The 10,126-nt window shown below is 33.0% G+C and overlaps 1 non-coding gene across 1 annotated transcript; it reads right to left on the reverse strand.

Moving 5' to 3' along the window:
* Positions 1-319: 319 nt before the first annotated feature.
* On the reverse strand, positions 320-392 carry TRNAR-UCU (transfer RNA arginine (anticodon UCU)). The gene has a single exon. It is a non-coding gene; the product is annotated as a tRNA-Arg (tRNA).
* Between the last annotated feature and the right edge of the window lie 9,734 nt (positions 393-10,126).

Here is a 10,126-nt window from a genome sequence, read left to right on the forward strand (position 1 = left end):
CTTTTTGCTTTTCTCTCTTTCCCTCCCTCTCTCTCTACACATAAATATTCCACAAAATATATTGTTTTATACATCCAATATTTATATAGATTTCCCCACATATTTATCATGTTGTTTCTCTTCATTTCATTTCTTACTGCATCTATGATCATCTGTTTGGAATTATTTTACTCCTAACTGATGAACACTTTAGGATTTCTTTTAATGTGTGCTTTCTTGTGGCAAATTTTCTCAGTTTTTTTTCAAAATTGTCATTATTTTGTTATCATTCTTTTTTTTTTCTTTTTTTGGCCATGCAGCACAGCTTGCAGGATCTTAGTTCCCTGACCAGGGATTGAACCCAGGCCTCCTGCAATAGAAGTGCAATGTCCTAACCACTGGACCACCAGGGAATTCCTTTGTCTTCATTCTTGAAGGATGTTTTCATTGAGTACTATTCTAGGATTGGCAGTTATTTTCTAAAGGTACATTGAAATTAATTTTCCTTTGTTTTCTAGCTTTCACTGAAATTACTGAGAAAACAGATGTCTTCATAGTTGCTGGTTCCTTGAAGGCAAACTGTATTCTTTATTCTGACAAATTTTAAAATCTATACTTTTTAGTTTTCTATAGTTTCTCTATGATATGTCTAACTGTGATTTTTTTATTATTATCTTTTTATTTTCTTCTTGAGATTTTTGGACTGGTTGAATTTGTGAATTGGTATTTTTTACAGAAACTTCTCTGCCACAATTTCTTCTAAAGTTGATTATGTCCCATTTTCCCTCTTCCTTCTCGGACTCCATTAAAGATATCATCACATTGTATCTTTTATGGTTTATCCTCTCTTCCACACTTTCCATTGCAATATCTCTTTGGAATTTATCTTGGATATTTATTCTGACCTGTTATCCAGTTCACTAAGCTGATATTCAGCACCATGTATTTTATTGTAAGATTTATTCAATCAGTCCTTAATTTTGTCATAGTATTTTTCAAGTCTGGGGTTTTGATTTCATTCTTTATATATGTGTTCTGTTGTTTCATTTCCCCTGCTAAAAAATTCAAGCTTGACAGTTATTTCCTTGAATAAAATGATTGTAGTTGTTTTACAGTCTGTTTCATAAGATCAATATCTAGAGTCTTCATGTGTCTGTTTTGTTGTCTACTGTTTCTTCTGTTTCTAGCTTATAGGGTCTTGCTTCTTTGTGTGTCTAGTTTTCTGTGAATGGGTTCTAGACATTAAATACATTTAGTATAAATAATATGAAGTCTAAGATTACTATATTTTTCTCCAATGATGTCTTCAGTTTGCTTTTGTTAGGTTCCTGGAGATAGTAGCAAATCAGCAAGTTCAAAGCTTGTTGTTTTCTGGGCTTCAAATTCAGAGTGCCCCAAAATTCAAATTTTTGAGAGGGTTAGTTTCCTTTGACTTGCTCTTATACCTAGGGCTTAATCTCTTGTGTTCTCAGTCAAAATCAAGAAAAAAATATATTGGATCCTCATACTTTACCGTGAACCCAGGTCTTTGAATTTTTTTCTACCTAAACTTAAGAGGTCACTGAGCACTCAGTTCTGTCAACATCCTCTTTAAATCTGGAAATACTCCCAGGGTAAAAGTGACTTTGTTTTCTCTACCATATCTGTTCTTTACCATATCTCATCTCAGTAATTCCTCACTAGCTTCCTAGGTTTTTTCATTCTTTTAAAAATATCAAAAAATATTGCTTTTCAGTTGTGATCACTAGGAGCCAGAGAGAAATTAGTCTAAATCTACTTGTCTGTCATTATAAGTAGCACAAGTCTTTAGAGAACATTTTTATTTTCACCTTTTTCCTTCTTCTTGACTATGCTCTGGAAAGATAAGACTTAACTGTTAATTGACTTTCACATAAATAAACTTAAAAAAAGACATTTGGCTTGCTAATGTGAGCACTTTAGTATTAGACACTATGTTTTTGTATTCTTAGCATCTGGCACAGATATGGCATTTAATGCATGTTTGTTTAATGAATGAGTCAATTAATGAATAAAAACAGCCTAGCAAACAACTTTCAAATAATGAATATTCTACTACTATTACAATAATCATATTTTATTTTGTTTTTGGTCTAATATAACTATAGATAATTTTTTTTTCTAAAAAATGATGTAAGAGATAGAGTGATTCTATAGTGGAAACTAACATCCACCAGAATCATCTCATGATTGTAATTATGTTTTTTGGATATAAATCAAATTCTACTTCAAGTTTCTAGATTGACCATATTATTTTTGTTTAGAAAGTCCCTTGTTGCAACCTAGTTTTTACATGTAGGCATTAATTTAAATTAAATAGATTATTATTTTCTTATTCACAACAGTTATCTTTCCAAAGAATATTTTGTTAGTTGCATGAATATAAGCATTGTACTCGTCAGTGCTTCCTATATGAGATAGAATGATCTTTTCAGAAAGTTCATTAGGTGTTGTATAGAGTAGTCAGTAGTAACATTTTGTACAATATATAATGGGTGAGTGTAAGAGTGGGAAGGACCCTTAAAAGATTTACTCTTCTAGAATGATTTATTCAGAAGTACAGAGGGATAAAATAGCACTTATTGATAAGTTGAAGGCAAACCATTCTTTAAAAATCTGTGTTATGTGAGATGTATTTGTAAACCATATTAATATTTAGGACAGTTTATAGTTAACATACATACTCAATTGTATTCTTTTCATTCATGAAATTACCTTTCCACTTGTCCTTGTGTATCTATGAGAAAAGGAATTAATTTTGGTGTGTAGGGATAAAGGAAGAGTAAGACCCAATCATGGGTCCAAGTAGGGTAGGACCAGGTAGGGATTTCTTGACAACTAAAAATGACAACATAAGATTATTGAAAACACATTGAAGGTAAGGAGTAGTTGATACCAGAAAGGAGAGAAGTACCAAAATGAAGGATTAGCTAGATAATAACAACTAGAACTGCAGGGGAACAAGGATGAATAACAACTCAATCCCTGCTCTCAGGGAATTCACCTTCTAATAGGAAGATAAGCAAGAACTATATTTATATATTAACAACCAGGACAACACAAGAACTGATGGATCAAAATGAATACAAGCCTTAAGTAGAGCAGAGTTCTGGAGGTTCCCTGATGTTCCAAGTGTTAATCCCTTAGTTGCTCGGTTACTGGAAGTTTGAAGCCAATGTCTTAAGGAGAACTGAGATGGCAGTAAGTACATGAGATGAAACATGGGACACTGGGTGTTTATGAAACTGTACATATTATTTCAACATTGTAACAATTAATAGGATCATATTGAGGCTTGCGTAGCCCTGGATACAAGACATGCAAAAAATTACAACATATAATAAAAGTTTGTATATCACGAAGTGAGGTCAAAGACACAAGAGTATTGAGCTCTACCTGGAGTTAGACTTCATGAAGGAAGTATCACTTCAACTGGGTCTCAAAATATGAACAAGCATCTGACATGAAAGTAATAGAGTAAAGGCATTCCAGAAACATGAACTGGCTTAAGTATGGTATGAAATAGTATGAAATGCTTAGGAAGCCTCAAATTTCTCAGCTCAACCAGAATTTAAGTTGCAAGGAAGTAAGTGACAGATGATGTTTTTGGAGAATTAGGTAGACGAATCGATTTGCCTAAAGTCATGCATCTTGTAAGTGGAAGAGTGATTATTTAAAATTTAGTTCTTTCTGGCTCCAAATACTATAATTTTCCACTATACTTGTGTTTTATTATGACTCTTTTTTTAAGGCAGAATATTTTTGAAATGAAATCTTATAATTATACATAAAATATAAGATTTAATGTGCTTTGGTTCAAGTAGGGGCTATGACTGGCAACATCTTAGATACCTCTTTGGTCAAATCCATTGCTGTACAAGCACTCCTTTTCCCTCCAACAACTTCCCCACCCCACACATTTTATGGGCAAAGTTTCATGGGAGACCAGAGGAGAGAGTGACTAATTCACTTGGGAGAAGTCATAGAAAGTTTCATAAGGGGGGTGACATTCCAGCTGGGCCTTGACTGAAAAACAGACATTCTTCAGGCACAGAAGAGAGGAGTGGAACTGCAGAAGTAATAGAGGAAGAAAATGATGATTGTAGAACAGTGGTTTTGGCCTCTCATAGCGAAAGAACTTGGACATTAACCTGTGAGCAAAGTGAGTCATTGAAAGATTTTCAGCAGTAGAGTGCTGCAAGCAAATTGGTATTTTCAAAAGATGATTCTGACATCAAGGTATAGAATGGAATGGAGCATCAGAAAGGCTAGAGGAAAGAAAGTAAGTCGTTTAGGAAGTTGTTGTCCCAGAAAGAAATGAGGTGGGTCTGAACTTATATTCTTGTGGCAAAGTAGCTCCTCACTATGAATTGAGGGAAGATAAAGGAAGTCATTCATTATTATCTGATTATTTGTTATTCAGGTAGGGATACCCTAATTCTCAGCAAGATAGATATGTTGGGATTTTTCACAGGGAAAATTAAATTTTGATTTGATACTTTGATAACTTGGCAGTCTCTTCCTGGTTGCCTTTTCAAGTATTATTCATAAACTTTAAAGGGCTCCTGATTGGTCTATGATCTTGTCCTTTGCTTTGTAATGGGTTTCTTAGAAGCAAAAATTCAGCAAAACAATACAGGGGTTCTATGACACACACTTTTATTGTATTTCTCAGAAGTGTCCCACAGCATGACTAGATACAATATGTATACCTTCCTGTGTGCTAAAGCACTCTTCAGGTTTATTTGTTTTCCATAAGGTAAGGGATGTATATGAAGGACAGTGAGAAAATCCATTAGAATACATGATCTAATTTATAGTTCCCATAAATTAAATAACATGATTTATATATTATATATCATATATTTTATATATTATTTTCTTTGAAGTCCGTTTTATTTACTATTATTTTAGGCTGTTTTATATCCTATATTGTCAGAACCTTATACTTAACTAAATATATATGCTCATAATTATTTTTAGTTTTTAGGTTTTATTCCTGTCCAAGAAGCTTGATGTAGAAGGAAGACAAGTGTGAGGATTTCCTTGCTTTGCTGATGAATGTGGTTTAAAAATACTTGGCCACAAACAAATTTGTACCAGACACAAAGCCATGCGTTGTTCCGGCTTTCCAAATTGAGTTGTAAAGAAAACAGAAGGAATTTAAATTTTTGCCAATAGATCTGATTTGGTGAGAATCGTTGCACTTACAAGTTCATCTGCTCAAGTTAGTCTTATGTGACTGAAACATATGACAGTGCTGCATAAGAAAATAAAAGGAATTTCTTGCAAATATCCCTTAACAATTTAAGAGTGTGTTCTTTACATCCTTTGGTGCAAGATTTGACTTCCCTATGGACTGTGGCCTCAAGATAATGGTGCTATTTCTTCCCTCTCCCCACCTCCTTTCACCTCATTACAATTTACTTGGGTTTGGACCAAGACTATTTAGTCATCATCTCTTATTTCTTGCATTTTCCCCTTTAATGCAAAACACCCTGATTTTGTAAGCCATTTCTTATGGATACATAGGTTTTTCCATGCTTCATTTATGTAGGTATAAATACTCAGGCTACCAGTTAATTTTGTTGCCTTTATGCTTGTGGTGGGATAGAAAACTTGGAATGTAGGCCTTCCAACTTTACCAACTTTCACTTTTCTCCCCATTCATCTATGCTCTTTTCTTTATCTCCATTTTCCCCTTCTTCAATGCTTCTGTTCTCTGTAGTCTAAAGAAGCAGGAAGTTGGTGATGAGATAAGAGGTGTATAGAAAGCATATGCAGTTTTTTTTCTCTACTCCAAGCTTTCATTTGCATGCTATTAACACACGTAGCCAAAATATGAAAATGCACAATTAAAATCTATTTCTGTCAATTAGTTGTGTTATTGGCTCATAAGAGGTTACTTTTTCAGGAATTTTGTGAACTAGATATTAAACCAGCCATTATTAAAAATTAAATTATATAAATTTAGAATTAAGTAAATTATAGTAAAAAGGTGACAAGTATTTGTCTTTCCTTATTTTAATACATTTTACTATTATATATGTTTTTAAGGTTATTACATTTATTTCACCTGTATAGTGGGAATACTATATAATGATGCACCACTGTACATTGCTTCCCATTTCTGCCTTTAATGATACTACGTGTCTAGCTTGAAACTGGCCATGGTGGGAGTATTTGCACTATGGAAATTGGCAAGTGCTACAAATAATGATTTGATTTATTGTTTTTTTGTGTTTTGTTATCCTAAGAGTCAGTAAACTATAGTCCGTGGGCCAACTCTAGCCTGCCATCTATTTTGCTAATAAAGTTTTACTGGAATATAGGCAGTTTCGGTGCTGCAATGATGGAGTTGAGTAATTGCAGCAGAGACTGTATGGCTTCCAAAACCCAAAATATTTACACTATCTCCTCCTACATAAAAAAAAATTGCCAACTGTTGGTCTAAATTTAAGAATATGGTTGAGAGAATAAGTCAAGTTAAAATTATGGTTTGTAGCTGTGACATTATGAGTAGCACAAAAATTTTAAAAACTATTCTTTAAGTATTTGAGAATTATTATCCAACTCAGTATAGGAGTCATTCACCAGCAAACACAACAAAAAATGTACTAGCATGATAGAGTATAAAACAATCACAATCTACTGTTGTACTGAAGAAACAATGTAAATAAAGGTACAGATTTATACTGCATTTATTTGGACCAGTTTTGAACAAAGCTGGATTATAAATTCTGAGGTCAAGGAAACTTTTATTTCTTTGGTCATGCAGCATCTAGCACAGTGCTGAACACATGGAAGCCACTCAGCTAATCTCTATAAATTATAAACAGTGATTCTTACCTGAAAGGAAGCTTTTACCTTATATTCATATAAAAAAATTCCCAAATATACATTTTGATCTTCCAAACTTTGAAGGATATAGGGTCAAGATTAATTGCTCTGTTTGGCCAATAAGAAAATGAGACCCATAAAGATTAAATTATATATACACTTTTGCTACTTAAAGTCTTGTTCTTTGATGAGCAGGAGCATCCCATCACTTTCAATCTTGTTAGAAATGCAAAATGCAGTATTTCACGTGCATCCTAGATCTACTGCTCCAGAAACTGCATGTTAACATTTCCAGCTGATTTCTATGAACATAAAGCTAGAACAAGAAATTCTGAGAAGAGTGTTCTTGCATACTGCTTCCCTAATATACTATGCTTTCATATTTCAAAATATAAGAAATTAAGAAAATATTATAGTTTTTTTTTGGATCCAAGAGATAACAGAAAAAAAAAACCTTTGTTTATTTCAATGTTTTTTTTCTCCTTTGGTTATATTATCCAATTTTATTCTCAGATACTTTTCCTGAGGCAAATAGAATGAGCATCATTATGCCTTTATTAATGATGAGTCAATAAAACTACAGATAACTGATTACTCTTTTAACCAATATAAAATTGTGTGTTAGTGACAGACTGGTTGGGTAATATTTTTATACGTTTGTTTTCCTATAGATATCTGTGAAGGGAAAGACAATTATCTGATTAATTCAGTTTCCTCATATGCTCTATCTGGGTATTTCAGGCTCCTGAACACCCTCCAGGGATAGCCCCACCTCCATCCCACAAAATCCATGAAAAAAATAACAAAATTAGGGATTTAAACTTGAAGTGTCTGGGTAATTTTGTATAAGCCCAGTCTCTAATTATTTAGGCTTTAATCTATACAAGGACCTTTTAACCCCTAAAATTTCTAATAGCAAACAATGTCTGATTACCAAAAATAGACAAAGCAATTGCAAACGTTGTTTTAATTTTAGTTGGAAATTCAATAATTTAAATTAATTTTTCATAGCAAGATAAACAATTATTTTTATATATAATATACTGTTTTAGTCTAATAAAGAAATGGGACCAGTAGATAATTAAACAAATATTTCATATCCATGTGCAGAGCAGTGTAACTGTGTAGACGAAATTATTGACATCTACTGCTCCATACTAATTTATTATACATGATATTTTATTATTTTATTTTGAATGTTATTACATAAAATCAAAAACATATTGATTTTATTGTATGGTAAATTTTACTTCTTCAAGGTACTCCTTGTTCCTCCATCTCCAGCAAGCTGTACAGAGATACTTGTGCAGGGTCTCCATTAATCTTCCATTTGCTAGATGGTACGTGAGGCAGAGTGGGTTCCCACAGAAATTAATTTGTCCTGACAACAGACCTAAAACCTGGAGTCCAGGGATCACTTGGAAAATTCCCTTTAAACCGAGAACAATAATAAACAGAAAACTGATACTGACAGCTCTAAAAGACCACACAGAAGAACCAAGAATAGACTTGCTGTATGTATATCTGTGAATACTTCTGTTAAACTAGCTTGTAGAAGCTTTATGCTTGGTAGGATTTGTACATGCTAATTTATGAATTTTTCACATTACATAATTCAGCAGATACTACAAACTTACGTTTCAAACTAATTATTTAAGAATAAATAATAACTTTACTTAATTAGTTAACAAGAGTCCATTACGTCTATTGGGTAATAGTTATTTATTTTTAATATTTGAATCTTCGAGAACAATTTTTCAATATTCAATTGTCATTCAAATTTCATAACAATGTTTATCCTTATTAGAAAGTTTTAAGGGAAATTCGACGTTTGTAAATAACAATTCACAAATCACTTACTAGTAGTATAGTAGTAGAAAATAAAGAGCAACACTTATGTTCATTACACAGTTTTCCATTCAAATTTTGAATTTGATTTAAATAACTCATGTAAGTAACATTTTTTGAATACTTAGTGAGGATAAATCCAGGAGGATCCCACATGCCGCGGAGCGGCTGGGCCCGTGGGCCATGGCCGCTGAGCCTGTGCGTCCGGGGCCTTTGCTCCGCAACGGGAGAGGCCACAGCAGTGAGAGGTCCGCGTACCACAGGGAAAAAAAAAAAACTGAGTGATACCATTAACTGCAGTTATTCTTACACTGTTTTTCACATGCTAAGCTATTAAAATGGCATTGTTTTTCCTAGGGTTCACGTTGTTTGGACTGCATTTATACTACATGTATTATGCTTGCACTAATTTTTGTTTCTGTTTTTTAAATAGCTAATCCATCATGTGAAGGAAAAGAAAACAACACAAATTGGTTATTGGAAATATGTCATTGCCATTACATGTATGAAAACACCATTCTTTGTTTATTCTGACCTCTAAGGTCCCTTTCAGTCCCATGAATTTCTTTTTATGTGTGATAAAATTTGCCAAGAACTTTCTACTTCTTTATCCTGAATGTGTATAATAGAGTAAGTAATGATATTTGAGATTTGTGAATGATAATATTTAAAACACAAGAAGAACATTTGATAGTAATACCTAATTTTTATTTCAGTGACCAGGGATGTCTTCTGAGTCAGACAGTTAATGCACACAAAGAGATATGTGAATGTATTTTTAGAAGCAAAGTAGAGTGTTTGACAAGCAGAAAGATGTATCTAATTCCATGAGTCATATACGATTATCTCTACCATCTCAAGTTTTTATTTAGAATGAATTTTGGTTCTGTTCTTTAACACAACCATTGTAAACCTCTCAAAAGATACTTTGTCCTTCTTCGCACAAACTTTTCAAGGAAAACATACATGACTTGTTATAAGCAAAAATATTAAATTTGTAAATCTGCAGATCCTAGGGAAAAGAGAGACTAAACCGACCCAAAGTTCCAAAACACAGCAACAACTCAGGAGGAAGGGTCATGTTGTGGGAGTTTTTATATCGCTATGTAAGGGTGGGTGGCAGTTTGCCAGCATCTCCATAGCTAAAGGCTTGAAAAGGCTGTCTCTAGCATTTGAGAAGCATGATGCATATGTTTAAATGGAAATTTATGTCTACATATTTCTAATACAAATATTTTCCATATACTGGAAAATAATGAGGGATCTACTAAATTTGAAATTTCAAACTTAATCCATCTTCTTGGAGAAAAAAAAATACTGTATATTAACATCTATCACTGAATTGTGTGGGAAAGTTAATATATTTCAATTTACTTAGCAAACCATTGAATAGTGCTGTTCATATTCATATTTTGATGTGTTTATTGTATAGGGAACAATT

The sequence above is a fragment of the Neophocaena asiaeorientalis genome, unplaced genomic scaffold (assembly GCF_003031525.2).
Source record: "Neophocaena asiaeorientalis asiaeorientalis breed wild unplaced genomic scaffold, Neophocaena_asiaeorientalis_V1.1 scaffold996, whole genome shotgun sequence".
Taxonomy (NCBI): Eukaryota; Metazoa; Chordata; class Mammalia; order Artiodactyla; family Phocoenidae; genus Neophocaena; species Neophocaena asiaeorientalis.